The sequence below is a fragment of the Ascaphus truei genome, chromosome 1, assembly GCF_040206685.1.
Source record: "Ascaphus truei isolate aAscTru1 chromosome 1, aAscTru1.hap1, whole genome shotgun sequence".
Lineage (NCBI taxonomy): Eukaryota > Metazoa > Chordata > Amphibia > Anura > Ascaphidae > Ascaphus > Ascaphus truei.
Window position 1 is genome coordinate 47,091,146 of NC_134483.1, and position 20,668 is coordinate 47,111,813.

General features: G+C 46.5%; 1 protein-coding gene across 3 annotated transcripts in view; it reads right to left on the reverse strand.

Annotated features, from left to right (window-relative positions):
• PDZD2 (PDZ domain containing 2) overlaps nucleotides 1-20,668 on the reverse strand; it is a 385,311-nt gene that overhangs the window by 229,345 nt on the left and 135,298 nt on the right. Inside the window, exon 1 of one of the 3 annotated variants that reach the window (XM_075587505.1) lies at nucleotides 19,574-19,852. The exons of the other annotated variants lie outside the window; for them this stretch is intronic. The gene's annotated coding sequence lies outside the window, so the exon portion shown is untranslated. Of the gene's footprint in view, nucleotides 1-19,573; nucleotides 19,853-20,668 lie in introns of those variants that run through there. 3 annotated transcript variants of the gene reach the window in all.

The following is a 20,668-nucleotide window of genomic DNA, read 5'->3' on the forward strand; positions in this document are numbered from 1 at the left end:
CCGTATAATGCGCTATAACGTGGCAAAAACACTACTAAAATAAAAAGTGTGGAGTATGAACTATTTTTTTTAATTTTTTTTAAAGATCTTCTATGAAGAGCAATGAAATGAATAAAGGGGATGCAGGTCTGACTTATGAGGAAAGGCTGTCCAAATTATGATTGGTAAAAGAGGCATTTAAGAGGGGACATGACTACTATTGACACACTGTATATTCAAGGTCAATGCAAGGAAGTTTCCATTCCAAGGACAGTACCTGGAGACACAGGGTCATCCATAAGAGGAAAATAGATTTTATCAGCAGAAAAGGAAACAGTTTGTTAAAGTAAGGGCAGTGATAATGTGGAATATACTACGACTGTGATGGCAGATGCAACTTTATGCCATCTTGTTTAATAAGCGTAGCGCACTTTCCCCCACCACCTGGGAGATGTGTGGCTACGGTGTATGTGTGTAGTGCAATACCTGTGGTGCCCAGGAGATCTGAGTCTCCGGTGCTTGGAACCTGGGGTGCACCTGAGTGATGCTCGGTAGCGCCTCCACCTGTACGGGATTCTACTGTGTGGATTAACCCCCTTACAGGACACAAATTACACACTGATATAAGATAATAATTTTACTATAGGCAACCAGAAGTAACTCACACAATATATATACAATCCCACCAACCACCAGGCCACGCACGGCCGTACCCACCAGCCCTTTGTCCCCCACCAATCAGAGATATCCCGCCGGCGGAGAGCGCGACCGCAGTGGAGGTACCGGAGCGGGCCCGTTTCGTACCACTACCCACTGGCGGTGCGGCAAGAGATCGAGGTGACTCCCAAGCGGAGGAACCGTTAAAGGCGTCTTCGGAGGAAGGAGATGGCCTATCATCGGTGGCGAACCACCCCAGCTGTAAAAAAGACGGCATTCCACTTACCGGTGAGAAGGAGCTGACAAGTCCGGGGACCCCCCGACGGCTAGCGCTGGTGCGGCCTGAGCCGCGTAGAAGTCCCCCGACGGTGGCGACTCCCAGTGCGGCGGAGATGGGCTCAGAGACGGCTCCGGAGGAACCAACGATCACCAGCCGGCAGCGGAGCGGTAAGGAGACACCCCCACCCCTTTACACCCGCCAGGCGAAGACGGAACCTGCAGAGGGAGAGAGAAAGGCTTGCGGCCTATCTGGCAATCCGCGAGTCGGATGGTCCACCACCGCCCCTTCCGGTCCGCGACGCACTTCCGGTGCGAGACCACGGAGCGGATGGGGATTCCGCGGCCACCAGCGATGACGTCACTTCCGGGTCCCCCTGGCACAGAGGCCCGGAAGCTTTGTTTTCTTCAAAGAGGAGAGCGGCCATGGAAGCAGCACTTGCGACACTCAAGGCCCAAGTTGCCACCAGAGGAGCACGAAGCACGGCGGACAGGGCAAGTCATAAGATGCCCACTGGTCGTGGCATTGCCCGACTCAGACACTGTACCGGACATTGCTGATTCCCTGGTCACTGCCCCTAGCGACATTGCCCCGGCCACTGCCCCTGCCCCGTCACGTGTCATGCCACCGGGTCCTAGTGGGGATAAGTTGAGCAAGACGCCCAAATATTCTAAGGATTGGAGGGATTGGGAACTCAGTGATGAAGGGTCTGATGGGGAGATACCATATTCAAGTGTGATACGTGTGTCTAACCCTGTTGCATTTTCTCCTGTACCTAGAGGTAGGGCCCGAGGCTGGGAGGAGTATTTACATGAATAGTGTAATTTACATGAAAAGTGTGGTGTATAGGCCGGAGTATGGGTCAGTACAGCCCTATTATGTTAAAGTGACAGACCACAATGGGCAGGAAGTTAGAAAACCTGACCCGCACCATTACTATTAGTTGGGTCTCCATGTTGGGAGGTACCTTATCATTAATTCGCCATCCGGGTGGGACAGTCTGATGTTATGCACTAATCAATTGTGTTTGTATTTCCAGATTGTTCACCTGCAGGATGGTACGTAATTAGGTCCAAGTGGGGACCATTGGATTCCACCTCAGGGAGAGTGTAGCCCTGGTAAGAAATAGGGCTATATGTATTTCCTCCTACCGGTATAAGCCCTGGTAAGGGCAGGCTGCCAGTAGTTATGGGTTTCCCCCACATCAAGCCCTGCTCTGAGTGATGGAAGTAGGTCACCTGACCCTGTGTGGAAGGCATAGACACAGGGGCGGTACCTGCTGATGTCATGAAGGGGAGTGCTGTCTCTATTTAGTGTGTGGCTGTTCCTGTAAGTGACAGTAGTTGAGTCCTGGGTTCAGTTCTGTTCAGTCCTGGGTTCAGTCCTGAGGAGTTAGTGTTGGAGTGTCTGACTGGACAGTCAGAGTATGTGAACTAGCTAGGTTCCTGAGGAGTAGGGCCTAGTGAGCTATAGGTGGACCAATTCCTCTCACCCTGTGTAGGGGGTGGGGGAAGAGCTAGCCCCACCCTGAGTGCCCGTGGGTTGGGGTGGAGGCAGGGAAAAGAGATACCATCCTGAGGGAGAGCAGTCTGGAGGAGGGGGACAAGCTGTACCTGACTGTCTGTGATCCTGCTGCCATTCCTGCACCGAATAAAGAGCTGCTGCTGATTTTTACATACAGTAAAGACCCTCTGAGACTGGAATCTCTCGTCCCTGAGAGGGGGACTCTCTGTAAGGGTTCCACCCCATATCCCTGGGGCTTAACAGAGATGGAGACGTTGCACCACTGAGTAAAGAACAGAGGCATTCACCCCAGAAACCTGGTCCTGTTACCCCCATACCATCGCGGGAGACTCAGGCCCTTCTGTTACCTACAGGTATGTACTACCCACAGACACGTAGCCAGACCCTAGTACAGAGGGGGGGGGCACCCGAGAAGAGGGGCTACATCTGCATAGTTGTAGTTTTTTTAATGCTATTCTGGACCGCCCTGCTCTCCAAATGAACCTACTAAATGCTCTATTTAATTCTTTGGTATCTGTGTATTTTATTAGTAATGGTAACATGTGTAAGGGATACAGAATTCTGGCAAAGCTGACCATTGTGATCAGATGGCATCTCCCTGACAGGTTCAGAGGGAGGTTCTGCCACCCTTCCAGTTCCTTTATTACCTTCTGAAAAATACTCTTAAAATTGTCTGCTTATAGTTTTCCCAGGTCCGCTGCACTATTAATACCTAGATATTTTATAGATTTCCTTGTCCTTTTAAAGGGTAACTTCTCATCCCATTTTACATCATTCTTATTTGTGAGGATTAATATTTCTGTTTTTGTAACATTAACTTTGAACCCTGAGAATTTACCAAATTCCCAATAGCTTTAAATATGTTGGGCAAAGCCTCCTCCGGATTAGACACTAGAAGCAGCAGATCGTCCGCAAATAGAGCTCATTTAGCCTCATACTTCAATATGTTGATTCCCTTGAAACTTTCTATACTTCTCAGATATTCGGCCAAAGGCTCGATAGCTAAATTAAAGAGCAAAGGTGACAGAGGGCACCCCTGCCTCGTACCTCTGTATAATTTAAATTCGGGAGACAGTAACCCCGCTGCCATTATTTTAGCTTTTGGATCTGCGTAAATTGATTGTATTATCCTAAGGAAAGGTCCCTCAGTCCCCACTTTTTGCAGTACCTGGAACAGATACTTCCAGCTTACATTATCAAAAGCCTTTTCGGCGTCTATTGACATAATATTATTTTTGTTATTTTCTATATTAGATTTGGTCCAGTTTACGGCAGATATAACTTTCCTAATAATGTTTACCGGATGTCCCCTTTACAAATCCAGATTTATCTGTATGGATCAATTTTGGTAGGATTGATGCTTGACTCTCTACTAATATTTTTTAGAGGATCTTGGCATCGTGATTTAATAATGAAATTGGTCTATATGATTCTGGATTTAGTGGGTTTTTCCCTTCCTTGTGAAGAATCCTTATGAAAGCCATCTTGCCCGTTTCTAAGTATTCTTCAGTTTTTAATATAACTTTGAACGCTTCCTTAAGTGGTAGGCCTATTTCCTCACTGAAGATTTTATAGAATTCGGCCCCAAATGCATCGGGCCCTGGTACATTTGCCATTTTTACATTTTTTAATCGACTGATATTTCTTCTATGGAAATTGGCTCATTTAATCTTTGTTGATCTTCCCTTGTTAATTTAGGCAACTGTAATTTTCCCATGAAATCCTCCATTACCTCTGCATTTTCCGCGCTCTTTCCATATAATTTTTGATAGTATTCTTGAAATGATAAAGATATTTCTTTGGGTTCAGTTGAGATTTCCCACTTAGCTTTCTGTATTTTCGTTATAGGTTTAGATGATGCCAAATTTCCGGTCCAGGGACCATCCCTTAGTGAATAGCTGAGAGTACTGCATCGGGCAGAACCTGCCTTGTTTCTGTAACTGTACAGAAGAGTAACAAACCTGTTCCTGTTATACCTCCTGCCTGGTACGTCACCTTACTGGGGGGAGAGGTAATACGTTCTACCGTGGGAGATCACCTTCAGTTCCATGGAGTCTACGGCAAATGGAGGCGCAGCACTGCTAAAGAGATATGTGGGATATGAACCCCAGAAGCCTAGTCCTGTGTCCCCACTACCATCGGCGGATGACTCAGCCCTCCTGTTACCAGCAGGTATCATGCACCACATGACCATAATGGCCAAATCTCCCACCGGGTGGGGGAAACACTGTTACATATATATCCTTCAAGTTATGCCTGACTAATAAGCTTTTGGCTTTTCGAACTACGTTAGGCCTTATTAACCTGTTATACCCCTCACCGCTTCCTTATATAAACATATTTACTGCTGCTTGTATTAGCATAACTTTCTTTTTTATATAACTACTTGGTTACTAACGCACCAAGCTTTGCCTTGAACTTCAGCCTGCTGCAATACCTGTTAACAAGGTAATTATTCTAGTCCCCTCTGCTCCACAAACTTTTCCCCTCCTTCAATCTTTTATCGCAGGATACCCCAAGTACTTCTTTTAGTCCTTTGCACCATTCCAAGTTCTCAAGATACTTTTAAAGTCCCGGCACTCTCTTCCTCTGCATCGTTTTGTTCGCTTGGTCTCTTGCTGGCCTCTCTCCTTTTGGGGCTTTTGTTGTTTCTTCCGTTGCTTCTTGATTCGCCCCCAGAGCCTTTATCTCGGGTCTCTGTAAGAACTTTTCCGCTTCCTCTGCCGTGTTGAACACTCTTGTTCCTGCCTCCATGAAGACTCTCAGCGTGGCAGGGTAGCTTAGTGTAATTTTTTTTGTTGGCCTTAAAAGCTGCACACCTGGCTGAATTCGCTCCTTTTATCTGACACCGCTGCTGAATAGTCTTGGAATAACAGAATCCGATGTCCCTCAAATATTAGGCTGTCAGCACTTTTATATGCCCGTAGCAGGTTCACTTTTTCTGCAAAATCTAGGACTCTTGCCATTACTGCCCTGGGTCTGTTTTCTTGCCCAGGTCTGATCTGACCTAGTCTGTGGGCCATATCCATCTTGACCTGGGCTCCACCCTGATTAATTCCCAGTTTCTCTGGTATCCATTTGGAGCAAAAGTCCCTTAATTGTATTGGTTTCACAGACTCTGGGATCCCAATAATGCTCACATAATTTCTCTGTGATCTATTTTCCAGATCATCCATTTTTTCCTCTAGGGACTGATTCTTTCTTTTTAAAGTCTGCATTTCTAGTTGCAGCGCTGCAGAGTTTTCCTCCAGGTCACTCGCTATTTTCAACCTCCCCTATTCTGGTGCTCTGGGAGGTGAGCTCCCCTTTAAGATACTCTATGGCTCTCTGCAGTTTTTCAAAGCTTTTAGTCAGAGTTGGCATGATTTCCCTCCCCACAGCTCTGGCCACCTCACCATGCTCTCTCTGCTCCGTGTCCCTCACTCTCCTGTGGGTCGCAGACATCCTGCTGATTCTCTGCATGCTGCTCCATGAAGTCAGCAGCCATCTTGGATTTTTCCTTTTTCTTCTCTGCCTTCTCAGGACGTTGCTGCTGCTTTGGAGGCATCTTGGATTTTTTTGGAGAGATATTTTTCCATCCAGCTCACTTGGGACCCTTTCCTCTCTCCTTGCCTGTCACTTTTTGTTCAGGTTAGTGCTGTTTTGGGTGATTACTAGCCGGGTTTCTGCAGAGCTCAGCACACTGCTTTCACTTTGCCTAGCACCAAAACAGAACCCCCCTCAATTTTTTGGGGGGGAGGAATCTGACTTTAAAATGCTACGGAGCCTCTCCTCTAGCTTTCCCTACTCCTCTAGTGCCTTTTTATTTTTTGTATGCAGATTGTTGCCTTTTTGGCTGCGATCTGGTGGAGCCTTCACAGAGCTCAGTCTTCTGCTGCTGCTCTGTCTGGTGCTATACCGTAAGTCCGGACCTTCTCTCTTTTCTTAATGCAATACGCACATAACTTTGTGTTATAGCCATTAGGCAACTTAGTTTCACAATTCGCACAAATCTACTATAACTGCTTGCTTTTAGATAAAGCCTTTTAAGGCTTCTACAAATCCTCGTTAGTGTCAGGAGATGGGGCCTTTCCCTCTGACATGCTTACACACCAGGCTAGGAGAGCCAGAGCCATTAGGTGCACAGAAGGCAACATCAGCATCTGCCTTCCTACTTAAAAGCTTACCTTGAGCTCAAAAACTAAGAGACCACCCCTTTCCCAGTGACATCCTCCTGACACACAACCCTAATCCTCCCATCAAGCCATCTGACAGCATCCCATTGGTCTCACACCTAGATAAGGCCCACTTTCGGCCCATGGAAAACATTTGTGTTAAACTGACAAAATGGAAGTACCTAGGCAGTGTGTAGCTAGAAGACACAAGCAAAGGTGGAAGGCCAGAAGTAAACACGCCAAGCCCAACTCCAGTTCAATCCACAAAACAGCAGGTGGGCAACTACTTTTTCCTGGGCACCCACAGAGACGAGTAGGGAAATCTGAGCCTGGTATAGGTGCCCTGAAGGCAGCCTCAGTGAAAAACAACCAAGATATACGGTGAGCACCAAACATCCGAATCTCAACTTCAGTAGGACAGAAAATACTGACCAGAAGAGGGAAGGCCCCTATTGTATCTAGTCAGTAATGGTCTGTTCTACTCTCACCTGAAGGGGAGGAGCATTCCCCACAGGCCAGATGATGCGATGGGTGATTTAGAAGAAACCATGATTGATGACACTTCTGCTTTCAATATTTTCAGAGCAACTTGAAGATGCAAACGTCATCATTTTTAATCCCAAATCAGAGGTTCAAAACAGCGTTGTCCTTTGTCTCGATTATTGTTCATTAAGACAACTAAGCCCCCTAACAGCAGCTTTACGTAATAAGAAAGAAATAATGGGTACTACCATTGCAAATGTCATGTACTGCACCGACACACTTTATTCGAGCAAATACCCAGTATGTACCTGGCAGATACCTGGAATGCGCCGCTCCTCGCCTCTGACAAGCCCCGTTGCGTTTGCCTTCCCAGCCTGGGTTCATGCCTGGCTGATGGGCGGCTGATCTGTTAAATTATAATGATTAGGATTTAATAGGCTGCAATGCTTCGCGTGTCTACCAGATGGCATAAATTCATGAATTGTAATGCAGTATATATATATATATACTGTGCAGTATTGCAGCCAGCGGGAATAAAATGCTTCAATCCCTGCCTGGAAAATACCTCAATGCACTCGGGCAGAAAACAGTCACAAACCTCAATACACCCGGGTATACCCGAATTCGTGGGACTAGCCGAGCTTGAATAAAGTGTGTCGCCAGTGTATGCAGTTAATCATACTGTAATAACATCAAACATAATTTTGGCTATTACACACTTACTACACTGCACACTTTTGAGATCGTCTCTGGATTAAAAACAAAACATTTTACAGATTATTTACAATTTAGCTCATTAAATCATTGTATTTTCACAGAGAAAAGAAGAAATCACATACTTCAGGATACAATTAGAAATAATCTCTCAAAAACAAGGGTTGACAAGTTACAAACACTGTTAGCTGATATCAGAGTAGAATGTGATCACATAACATGTTAAAGTTGACATTACTGTAGCCAGGAAAATGTCTGTAGTCAAAATAGTTAAAAGCCAACAAGATTGTTTAATTAGCATTTCATTTGCCACTAGCTCTTTCCCCCCGAAATGGCTAGATTCAATTGAGAACATTATTAATGGTCAGTTCTTATGGGAAAGAAATAAGCCATGATTTAGTGGACAACCTTAGAATACATTAAAAGGTACTTGTCATCGGTTACAAGGGCATCTACAGAACTTGCTTTGATTTAACAAACAGATCTAGCAAATCCATTCTGTTTAATGTTAAATAACATTTCAAAGGGTTGTATCAAACCAATGAGTATACATGATTAAGAATCACAGAACTTGGGGGCGCATACGTGATGAGTATGGTCACATAGGAAGAGCGCACTGACACGCAAGGGGAGATCGCACAGTAAAAAAAAACTAAAACCCAACCAAACTGATAGGAACATCAGCTGAAGGCTGTCAACATCAACTAGGCACATAATGCAACCTAGAAGAAGCAAAACAAACAAACACACAGGATGGCTCACAATTCTCCCGAAGAGACTCAAAGCCTACACACGGGCCTCAAAATGGCAGCGATTCCCAATGAGACAGCATAGATTCTGAAGCTGACGAGGAAGATGAACAGGCGGGCCGTTACTCCCAATGAGACATGGAGTTGTTTGTCAAAGACAAAAAATATATATATCTTTTCCTCTTACTTAAAGATCTGGTTCTGATATTGACTGCAGACTCACTTCTCATAGACAGAGCCCTTCAGTCGTGATACGGGGACCTAGATAGGCCCAGATACATGTTTACATGCCTACACTTTTATAAGAGCAAGGAACACAGTTTAACAGCTGCCAGAGAAGCCGGTTCAGTTACCATGAAGAATCCATTTTACCAATTTTTTCAGACCTTTCACTAGTGACCCTACTATAGCAAGGAACTCTGCGAGCCATAGCTCAAGCTCTTGTGGGACCACCAAGAAAAGTACCAGTGGGGGTTCCTGTGCAGAATCATTGTACTCCAGGACCTCTCTACTCACTTGGCAGACACACCTGAAGAACACCTAAAGTTACTTCAAGGTCTGAATATACCATTACCTAAGCTAGACCTGGAGGCCCCGATGCCCCAAAGCAGGCCTGCTGCACCTTGAGTGAAGTGATCCACACTGAGGTGTAAACGGAGGCCTGCACACCACAAGACCACAGCAGAGAAGCAATGTGGATTTGATCCATGAGAACTGTATTGATCTTGGGCCAGACTATGTGCCAGGTCGCATCATACCTGGACGGTATTAACTACAGTTATATACCTAGAAAGATGTATACTAGGGTTTACTAATGTGTACATGTTTCATAATTACCGTCCCCACTAGATGTTCTATTATAAGGTTTCTTAATGTCTACTTGGGGCTTTTCACTTACCTCATGTTTGCCCGCTCCCATTATGGTATAAGCCAAAGTATATTGTTTAACGGAGGGTTAGTGATGAAGTGATATTCTATGCCCCCTGTATATGTTATGTTAACCCCACAAGTTGTATGTTCATTTTCTAGACTCAACACTTCACTATGTGAAGACCTGTTAGCTAAAGACAGCTACGGTTAAACATGGGCTACAACAATAATATGGGTTGCCCACTTGGCCCCCAACAGCAGGAGCACCATACCAATGTTTATCAATGTTATATAAGTTACCCACCACATGTTTAAGAGTCCTATACTTCGTTTCAATAGAGGCTGGAGCTTTGCGTTGATATACAGTATAATAGGCAGATGCAACTTTGGGGTAGATTGTATTTTCTCTACATATCCCAGGTATTCTCAATATAAACGTGTTTTAGTCAGATCTTATATTTGGAGCATCCAGTGAATAAAGGAAAAGAGGGGGTCTCGTAATGTATCCAGAGGCCAGGTTGATGCTATATAGTAAAACAGCACTTTCCATCCATTCAATACTACTGTATCTACTCTGCTGAGGTATAGCTATACTTTTATTATACATGGTATATACACCTAGCTCATATTTGGAGCCTTATGACTGTTTATTGAATGTAGGTCCTAGGTGGAAGTTGAAGGGCACACGGCCCGTACTGCGTAGGTGTGTTTTTTTAGTTCTTTAGGGGTTATGTTGTATCCAGATCAAGATTAAAGGATTAATTTTACTGTGAGCCTCCTCCTGTCTTTTTGGCAGTGCACTGCCTTTCTCCATTTTTTACACCCAGCACATACCCAGAATGTAACCGGGCTAGTTTAAGGCAAGCTTTAGAATACTCGTGGTCTCGTCTGTACTTAAAAGCACTGAAGGAGAGGAGACATCTAGCTAAAGGTTATTAGGGTTTTGGGTTCCGCTAAAACATTATTCTAAAAGGGTTCTCCCCCAAAACGGGCCGGAGACGATTCATATGTTAGTTCAAATGTTGAACATAGATTGATCCCCTCGGGCCGCTATTTGCAGTTTCCCCTATGAGTGTCTACTAGCTTTTTGGTTTTCTTCCCCAAAGGAACTCTCTGGGCCTTTCAGTTCTCTTAATGGGACTTTGGCTCCATCTACCTCTCGTTCCCTTTTTTCCCCACTCCCCCTTTTTTCCCCACTCCCCAGAAGGAGAGGTGACGGTCATGGTTACAAACAAGACTACCTGTTGGATGAATGGTCTTCCTCCTAGGCGTTCTCAGACATATAGCACAGTATCATGGTTCTACTTATATCTAGTCGCAAATGCTTACAAATGGATAGGCTTTCCTTTTTAGCCATCTCATGGCCATTTATGTGATCTCCAAGAATGTTTAAGGGCTAAACTCCCCTCAACAAATATATACTGCAATAATGGCAGCGAAAAAACAAGGTGACAATATAGTGCTACAGGTATTCCAAGGACAGTACAACAAAAGGAGATTGATAGGACAGCGGACCCAAGGAAAAATATCACAAACTCACTGGTAGATAGAAAAATTAAAAAAAAAGTTTATTAACTACGTACTAAAAACCACAAAACAAGAATAGAAACAAAACATTTTGTTTGAATTCCTGTTATGTGTTTTTTTAGTATGTAGTTCAGCGGTGCGCAAACGGGGGGGCCAAAGAGTTAAACTAAAAGACCATTTTATTCAAAAGATACTTATACAGTATATATATATTTAGGCACTGTACTGTATATTTGTGTCATAGGATGTAGCACTGAGCTCTGTCTGTGTTTCATGTTCTGTCTCTGGTTTTAAGTAGCTATATTTATACATAGGAATTTGAATTACACGCTTAATTTAATTAAAATAGACAAACAAAAAAGGAAAGCGATAAATGCGCTCTCGCTGGAATTGGGGAAGGTGATGGCCTTGCATCAGCAAGACTCCTCATAGGCCAATTGAAATAAAATACAAGAGCTTAGAGTCAAACTTAAATCCAATAAGGGAACTGCAATAGGGAACTATCCAAGGAGAATCAAACCACTCAACTCAAACCCTAAAGTTCTACTCACCGGAACATTTCGATTCTTTAAACCACAATAATTTCTGGCTGACCTTACCAACTGCCCTTGGCACAGAATCAACCCAATACCTGACCCAGATTCTGCCCTTTTTTTCTAAACATTAATCTTAAAAGTCTGTGAGACTGTTATTCTGCAAAGTGAGGCATGGGTAAGGGGGGCCACCTGCTATGGGTTACATCCGACCTTGTTGTGCGTTACCATTTTAGGGATGCCTTGTAGAAAAGATACAAACATAACTGGCACCACCAAGGATCTTAAAGCGCCTATCCATGCAATTTCCTACATGCTTATTTTTTAAAAAAATCAGTTCTGTAGTATTAAACACTTAGTACTTTTTGTTTTTAATTCAACTCTTATTGCCATTGTTAATGAGTTATAATATAATTAGCATCCTTTGATTTCTAAAGGAGGTTTTAGCCCACCTCTCAAGCATCTTTGTAACACTTTCTTGTTTGTGATAATTTGTAATTAATATTCACAGCAGTTTGAGCTGCAATCTAAGAACAGATAATGTAAGCGGAGTAATTTAAGAATACACTAGCTATACCCTGTGTAACATACGCCAACCAAGGAGATCTGAAAGGTTATTAAACATTACGCTTTTTTTTCACCCTTCCCTGTAATTCCTTGCTGCCCATTGTCCCCTCTTCCCCACCCTACTCTCTCCTCCATCATGCCCTGCTCCTCTTTGCACTCCCTGCCTTAGGCTGCATCCCCGCTAGCGCTGAGCGGGCAGCGCTTGCCACGGTTACTTACATATATAGATATATGTAAGTCCCTGCGCGCGCTCGTGCGGGGGCACACACGCTCACCGGCAATCGGCGCTTATGGAAACAAAAAAAATGATACTTTCCAGCACGCTCAATGCCCCTCCCCCCGCACGCGCGTACATGCAGGACACCCGGCACTCATGCTTGGAGCGCTCTCCAAGCATGAGCGTGCTCAGCGCCAGCGGGGACTCAGCCCAAGTGTGTCTGCTCCTCTCTGTGCACACTACACTCCGCCGTCTCCTACTCATCTCATCTGTCTCCTCCTGTGCTTACAATTTTCAATTTGTCCCATTACTGATGCGGTCGGGCTGAGTCTAACGTTCGCCGGGCGCATAGCGGGCTAGCCGCGGGGCTGTTCTCTGTTTAAAAACGGAGTTTCCCGCGTGGCGGCCGCTTCAATAGATAAGCGCTTATGGCGCTTACTATTGAAAGCGCCCGAGGCACGGGAAAACCGGACGGTTTTCGGCCGATGACTGCCGCGCGCCGCCAGTGCTATTTTTAAACTGCGGGGCAGCCGCATTAGACTCAGCCCGGTCGCAACAGTATATGAAGGAGATTACACAGGCACTCCTAACATTAAAACTAAACAGCCAATGTGGACCTGACCTACTTCAAGCAAATTTCCTACAACTGTCGTAGCCATACTGCTTGACTCCCTAATCAATTCTATTGTGGTCTTCAGGTCATATCCCCAAGACCTAGAAAAAGGCCGAAGTTATCCCAGCCAACAAAAGTGGAGACAAAAAAAAAGTGTCTCCAACTACAGACCAGTCTCTCTTCTCCCAATAATATCCAAAGTCATGGAAAAATGTGTCCAATCCCAATGAAGTGATTACTATACCAAGAAAATTTTCTTAGCCAATTCCAATCTGGCTTTCGTCCAAACCACCCACAGTAACTACCCCCTTAAAAATTTACAATGAGATCCAGTGTGGAATGGAACTAGGACAACTTATTGGTGCAATATTCCTACTGTAGATTATGCAAAGGCTTTTGATACTGTTGGTCATGTTATCTGTTAAACAAGTTTTAGTGATCTGGAATAGGAAAGCATGATTTAAATTAGTTTCACTCCTACCTATCGAGTAGATCCCAATATGTGTCTCTCGGGCTATAACTCTAACCCCTTGGATGTCAACTGTGGAGTCCCGTAAAGCTCAGTTCTATGGCCCCTACTATTTTTAGTCTTCAGTTATCATTGATCTACATCCTGCACGGCAGCTTAAATGCTGTGAGGATCGGCGCATGGCCCTGCCTCATCACGCATCTTGCGGCGTCACCAATGATGCGCGCCTGCCACAACCTGCGCCCAGGCACCGTGCTGCTGGAAGGGCAGACACCGCAGGGACCGTTTCCTGGCTCCGCCCCAGTGATGCATCCCACGTCACATCACAGGTGACGCACGTTAGCCACAGCCTGCGCGCAGGCGCTGCTAGGAAGACTGACACCGCAGGGACTGCCTCCAGGTCCAGCCAATGTGACGACAGGAGCAGCGCACGCGTAATACGTGCAAAGACTGCGTGGCCACAGGCACTCAAGGGGTTAATGGGATCACTTATTCCACAGCTGCTACGGGCTCTGCCCCTGCCTATCACTATACAGCATACTGATATGTTCACTCCCTGCAGCCTTCCCATTGGTTCTCTCCTTTATATGCTCAGCCAGCCCCTTGCAAATTGGCAGAGCATAAACTTTCTTGTGTGCTTACCTCCTTGCTTCCTGTTGCCTTGTCTTGTTCCTGCTTTGTATTTTTGACCTCAGCTTGCACCCGAACTCACGACTTCTCTGACCCCTGTACCACGGCTACGGATTCGACTACTCTTCTCTACGCCTGGACTCTGGCACCGCATCGACGGCTATCCGACCTTCTCCTCTCCTTGACCACGGCAAGTACCTAGACCACTTTGACCTCTCCTACCCTGACCCGGCTACACGACTACCACTCTGCATTCCGGACGTGGTTGCTCGGTTGTTGGTCGGTGGCTATCAATATCCCCACCTCAGCCTCGTGGTCCCACCTTGTTTGTGGTGAACACTCGTGACAAATGCACATGTATGCGGAGGACATATTATTCATGGTAAAACATTTGATCTATATCTATATTTTTGAAAACATTGTATGTCCCTGTGTCTAGGGGCAATCACATTGGACCTTTGGCCCGTCACTCCGCCTCATGCCAATGAGATGGCTCCCTTGGTGGTGCGCTCTAACTCAGGGGTCTCCAACCCCTGGCCACACTGCTGATGCTGCCTGAGGTGAGGAATTGCTACTGCTCCGTTTTTGACCCTGCCCAGCTCCGTTTTTGACCCCCCTAGCTCCGTTTTTGACCCCTCCCCCAGCTCAGTTTTTGATCCCCTCCCCCAGCTCCGTTTTTGACCCCTCCCCCAGCTCCGTTTTTGACCCCTCCCCCAGCTCCTTTTTGACCCCCCCATCCCACCCCCCCGACATACACAGTGACAGACACACTGACACACACAGGGACAGACACACTGACACACTGACACACACAGGGACAGACACACTGACACACTGACACACACAGGGACAGACACACTGACACACTGACACACACAGGGACAGACACACTGACACACACAGGGACAGACACACTGACACACACAGGGACAGATACACTGACACACACAGGGACAGACACACTGACACACACAGGGATAGACATACAGTGACACCCCCCCTTGCCTCCCCCCCACCCCTGCCTTCCTCCCCCCACCCCTGCCATCACCCTTGCCCTCACCCCTGCCTCCCCCCCGCCCCTGCCTTCCTCCCCCCGCCCCTGCCTTCCCCCCTGCCCCTGCCTTCCTCCCCCCCCCGCCCCTGCCTTCCCCCCCCGCCCCTGCCTTCCTCCCCCCCGCCCCTGCCTTCCCCCCGCCCCTGCCTTCCTCCCCCCCCGCCCCTGCCTTCCTCCCCCCCGCCCCTGCCTTCCTCCCCCCCGCCCCTGCCTTCCTCCCCCCCCGCCCCTGCCTTCCTCCCCCCCCGCCCCTGCCTTCCTCCCCCCCCGCCCCTGCCTTCCTCCCCCCCCGCCCCTGCCTTCCTCCCCCCGTCCCTGCCTTCACCCCTGCCCTCACCCCTGCCCCTGCCTCTCCCCCGCCTTTCACCCCCTTCCCCCCCCTGCCTTTCACCCCCCTCCCACCCCTGCCTTTCACCCCCCTCCCGCCCCTGCCTTTCACCTCCCTCCCGCCCCTGCCTTTCACCCACCTGCCGCCCGTACTCCCGCCTCTGCCTTTCACTCGCCCTCCCGCCTCTGCCTTTCACCCACCTGCTGCACTCCCGCCTCTGCCTTTCACCCACCCGCTGCCCGCACTCCCGCCACCTCCCGCCTCTGCCTTTCACCCACCCACCGCCCTCCCGCCTCTGCCTTTCACCCACCCGCCACCAGTACACCCGCCACTGCCTCTCACCCGCACTCCCGCCTCTGCCTTTCACCCACCCGCCGCCCGCATTCCCGCCGCACTCCCGCCTCTGCCTTTCACCCACCCGCCGCCCGTACTCCAGCCGCCTCCCGCTTCTGCCTTTCAGCCACCCACCGCCTCACACCCCTGCGCCCCACAGCCGCCGCCCTCACTCAACAGACACCTACCGCCACTCACCCACCTGCCACACTCGACACACCCGCCGCCTCCCTCCCCTACGCACCGACATCACTGGCAAGCCGCCGCACCCACTCACCACCCACCCGGCGCCTCCCGCCTCACACCCACCCGCCACACTCACACCCCTACGCACCGACATCACTGACCAACCGCCGCACGCACTCACCAGACACCCGCCGCCTCACACCCTAGCGGGAATCCCACCCACAGCTAGCACTCACTACCAACCCGCCACCCGTACTGAACACCCACCCGATGCCTCACACCCACTCACACCCTAGCGGGACACACACCTCACATTTTTACATCACTTATGTCACCAAAATATACATTGTACTGTGGTGTGTTTACAATAAACCATTTTTAAACAACAATATCGTATTACATTTTCTTCCATGTTTCTTTTCAACTATTTATAAATAATAATAGCTATTACGGATTTACATCCCGGGCAACGCCGGGTATATCAGCTAGTAAATAAATAAAATGTAGTTTCAATTATTTTCGCGATCGGACATTTTTTGTTAAATAGAAAATTGTCTGAAAATCTAGATTGAATTGATTAAGTATGCAATACCCTTTCGTTGCCAAAGGTGTCAGCAATGCTAGGCTTCTAGAGGCTTACACTGAAAAACAAGGCGTTCACCAGACCATGTCACGTGGATGCCTTATTGGAACCAGTGTTTATGTAAGGAATGGGGGAACACGTCCTTTGCGACGTGTTCCCTCCTTACCTGTCTTATCTCAGACCTCCGATCTGGCACCAGCGCGTGCGCGCACCCCTGCTCTGCTTACAGAGTGTTACGCGCACTTGCAGCTCTTATAGTGTGCCACGGAGCTTAGCTTCGCCCCCTCGGACGCGTCACGCTTCTTTCGCGTGCGGCGCGCACACGTGACGACGTGCGCCGCTCCACAGCTGCGTGGCAAGTACTCGTTTTGCCCACTTGTCTCCTGCAGCCAATCCTTGCCTCCGGAGGCCGCACCTCCGCTCCGCCTCCCATGCTACTGGTTCCTGTTCCTGTTAAATACCCTGCAGTTCCTTTCCCACATCGCTGACCATAACTTGTTGTAGCCTTGAGCTCCTGCGTCCTTTGTGCCTTGCTCCCTGTCCTGTGTTCTCTTGCAGTTAATTCTTCGTGTACCGACCCAGCTTTGACTTTGGAACCCCTCTGGATACTGACCCCGGCTTACCCTCGACTCTGTGGATATCTCCAACCCAGACCACGGCTATACGGACCTCCATGACTCTAAACCTCTCCAACCCCAGACCACGGCTATACGGACTTCCACGATTCTGACCTCTCCAACCCCAGACCATGGCTAACGGACTTGACCATTCTGAACTCTCCATTCCAAGACCTTGGCAAGTATCAACTAACCCACTCTCTCCAACCCAGACCCGACTACGTTTGACAATCTGCCTGCCAAGCACGCTTCCGCTGCTGTGGGTGCGTGGTTTACTACTTCCCCCACTCAGTACCGGGTGGTAGTAATGCTCGTGGGCAGCGCAAGCGTTACAGTTTAGAATTGAACCATGAATTAAACCAGTCAACACACGTCGGACAGCCGTCCTTTAGAAACGCAGTTCTGAATAATATTGTAATTGCAATAGTTAATACAGTAATGCAGTCTACCCAATACAGGAGATAAAACACCTACATTCCTCTGCAAAGTGTAAATACTGTACATTCCCACTAGTCTATGTCCCATCTAAACACAGAGCCCCCAAAATTCAGTTCCCCAAAGCACAATATGCTCATGGAAAGGGTTGTTACAGAATGAATACTTTCATTACACAGGTACCTGGTGAAATAGTATCTGAGGCACTCCACCGTTTAATACATTGCCAAAGAACCCTCTTCCCAGGGAACAAGGTGAATGGTTGGAAAACCTCAAAATGTAAAGTACAGTATATTTGTACCTGGGGTGGGGGGCAGATCATATAGAGGAGTTTGCTTGGTGAAAAAAACAGGTAGATCATCAAATCTTAGCCCAACAACCATCTTCTACTGTCCCTACATAGTATATGTGGACACATTTCTATCCTCCTGGCCACAGTAGACAGATCGTACATCTCCAAAACCTAATGGAAATGCTGCAAAGAATGACCGCTGCCGCACTCACCGAATGTGGCTGACCTGAAACGGTCACTACACTGTACATGACATTAGCATTAAGGACTGCTTGTGTTTTGTTGAACATAGTAAAAAGTGCCCACGCTTGTGACAAATACGGCCACAGGGGAATACAACAAATAAAGTATTTTCTATTGTAACACGCTGAATGTGATTTGTTTTGAAATCTTGCATGTGTGAATTGTACAAGAATGAGTTTTCTCCCAGACGCCGTATATAATGGTCTTGGAGGGGGATCTGTCACTAAAGGAAATCATAACCTCATGTGAAATCCTAAACAAAGTTTTCACAGCAGAGTCTCTTCAGTACCAAATAATGAACCCTTTGATCTGAGGAAAATGCAGATTAAATGCAAATCACAACAGCAGCAACACTACAAATAAATCCGGTGTCTATTAACCGTGCATTGTTTTGCATTTGAACGCAGCAAATGCTAGATAATGTATTGGTAAAAAAAAAAAGAGAGAGAGACAGCTGGGACACAAATATCAACATAGGCATTGTTCTGTATCATTTCTAATTCATTTCCAGCTGAACTAAAAGGAGACTCTTTGCAACGCGTTCAACAATCACTCATATGGAAATAACGAAACCTGCTGTAGGTGCTCCTGTATTGTTCATAGTCAGAAGTATAAGCTACGAGCAAGATGGCAATAAGGTTAGGTGCACACATCTTACTACATGAAATGTTAATGTATACACAACTAAACAGTAATGGACCAAACAGAAAGGAGAATAGGACCAAGAGAGTAAGATATGAGCTCTAAATAAACAGGACAAACATAGCCAACAAGGCTCTGATTGAGCCACCTGTACTGAAGCATGTACTAATTGAGCCACCTGTGCTGAAGCAGGGATATACTGAAAACCTGACCTGTTGGGGGAGCTTAAGGACTGGCGTTGGCTCCACTGCACTATTACTACCACCATAAAGCTTTACAGTGCTAGAATTACATATACAGTACCTACTTCTATTTCCACTAAAGGATGGTAATACAAAGAGAATTGCGCAACATCTAATAAAAAGCATTGGGCACTACTTCTATCCAATTCTAAAATGTGTGTGTGTGTGTGTGTATATATATATACACACACATCTTTATTTATATAGCGCCATTAATGTACATAGCACTTCACTTGGTACCGTTGTAGATTATAATCAATAGGATTTTACTAAATAAGCAAAATGTTATCTCTGCATAACAATAACACAATCGACTAAGTCATTGTGTCATTACAAATACTTCCGGCACCCTTCATAAACAAACACATATGAATGTCCTCACATTCCAGAGTACTGTATGTCTTTACTGTTCAGCAGCGTTTTCCCATTGCAATAAAACAGCAGAAAGTAATGTGGATTTTCTCTAAAAAAAAAAAACTTGACAATATATATATCTGGATTCATTTAACACAGTTACTAACTCAAGCAAAATAAACCTAATCTATTAAATAGCACAAACTACAATGAAAACACTGACGTTCATTATACAACTAACAAATGATTCGGCAGACAACCAAATCGTAACTGATGTGAAATTAGCAATATGAAGTCATACCTCTGGGCTTTTAAAGCTCCTTCATAATTCCCCCTTTCTTTTTGCTCTGTTTCCTTGGGATTCCTATCAGGAACAAACCTCTTCTGTGGGTTAATCCATGATCATATGGTTTGGAAATCCCATGAGTCTTCTAATTAGCTTAATCACCTGCTGGCATCCATGCTCAGTGACCAGTGGAGGAGGCACATCCAGCTGCTGACTGAGACACACAGTACTGTAGAGAGGAGGTCTGTTTATCTAGCATTAGTCTGTGTGTATGGGCTTCTGGAACAGCTCTGCTCACCAATACCCAGAGCACTGGACTAAATATCTGGAGCACAGTTTACTTGGCTAAACCCCTAAGGGATTAGGAAAACAACAGTAAAGAAATTCCAACACAAGGAAATGCTGGATACTTTCACTCCCGCTCTCTTACTGTTGTACATTAGTACTTGCAAATCACCTACACAGATTAGAATTCTAAATGACATGTAGGTGTGAGATACTAAATACAGTAATCTATTTGCAAAGCTGTTAAATGACCTACCGTGTAATGCATGTACTCTAAAAGAACTCTTATTAGCGTGTGTTTGTCTGTATACACACACACACACACTTACCAGAATGCGCTCCCACTGTCTGTACGTTCTTCCTATCTACCAATTAGATTGTAAGCTCTTTGGAATAGGGACGCCTCTTCCTAAATGTTACTTTTATGTCTGAAGCATTTATTCCCATGTTGTGTTATTTGAATTATTTGTTATTTGTCATTTATATGATTGTCACGTGTATTACTGCTGTGAAGTGCTATTTACACTAATGGCACTATATAAATGAAGACATACATACATATAGTGCTTTTCTCCCCATGGGACTGAAAGCGATTCACAATTACAGTATAGTGTGCAGTGCGCAGTACACAGCACACAGCACATAAGAATACAGACACAGTCCCTGCCCCGTGGAGCTTACAATCTATGTTTTTGGTGCCTGAGGCACAGGGAGATAAAGTGACTTGCCCAAGGTCACAAGCAGCCGACACCGGGAATTGAACCAGGTTCCCCTGCTTCAAACTCAGCGTTATTAATTACAGTCAGTGTATTTACTCACAGAGAC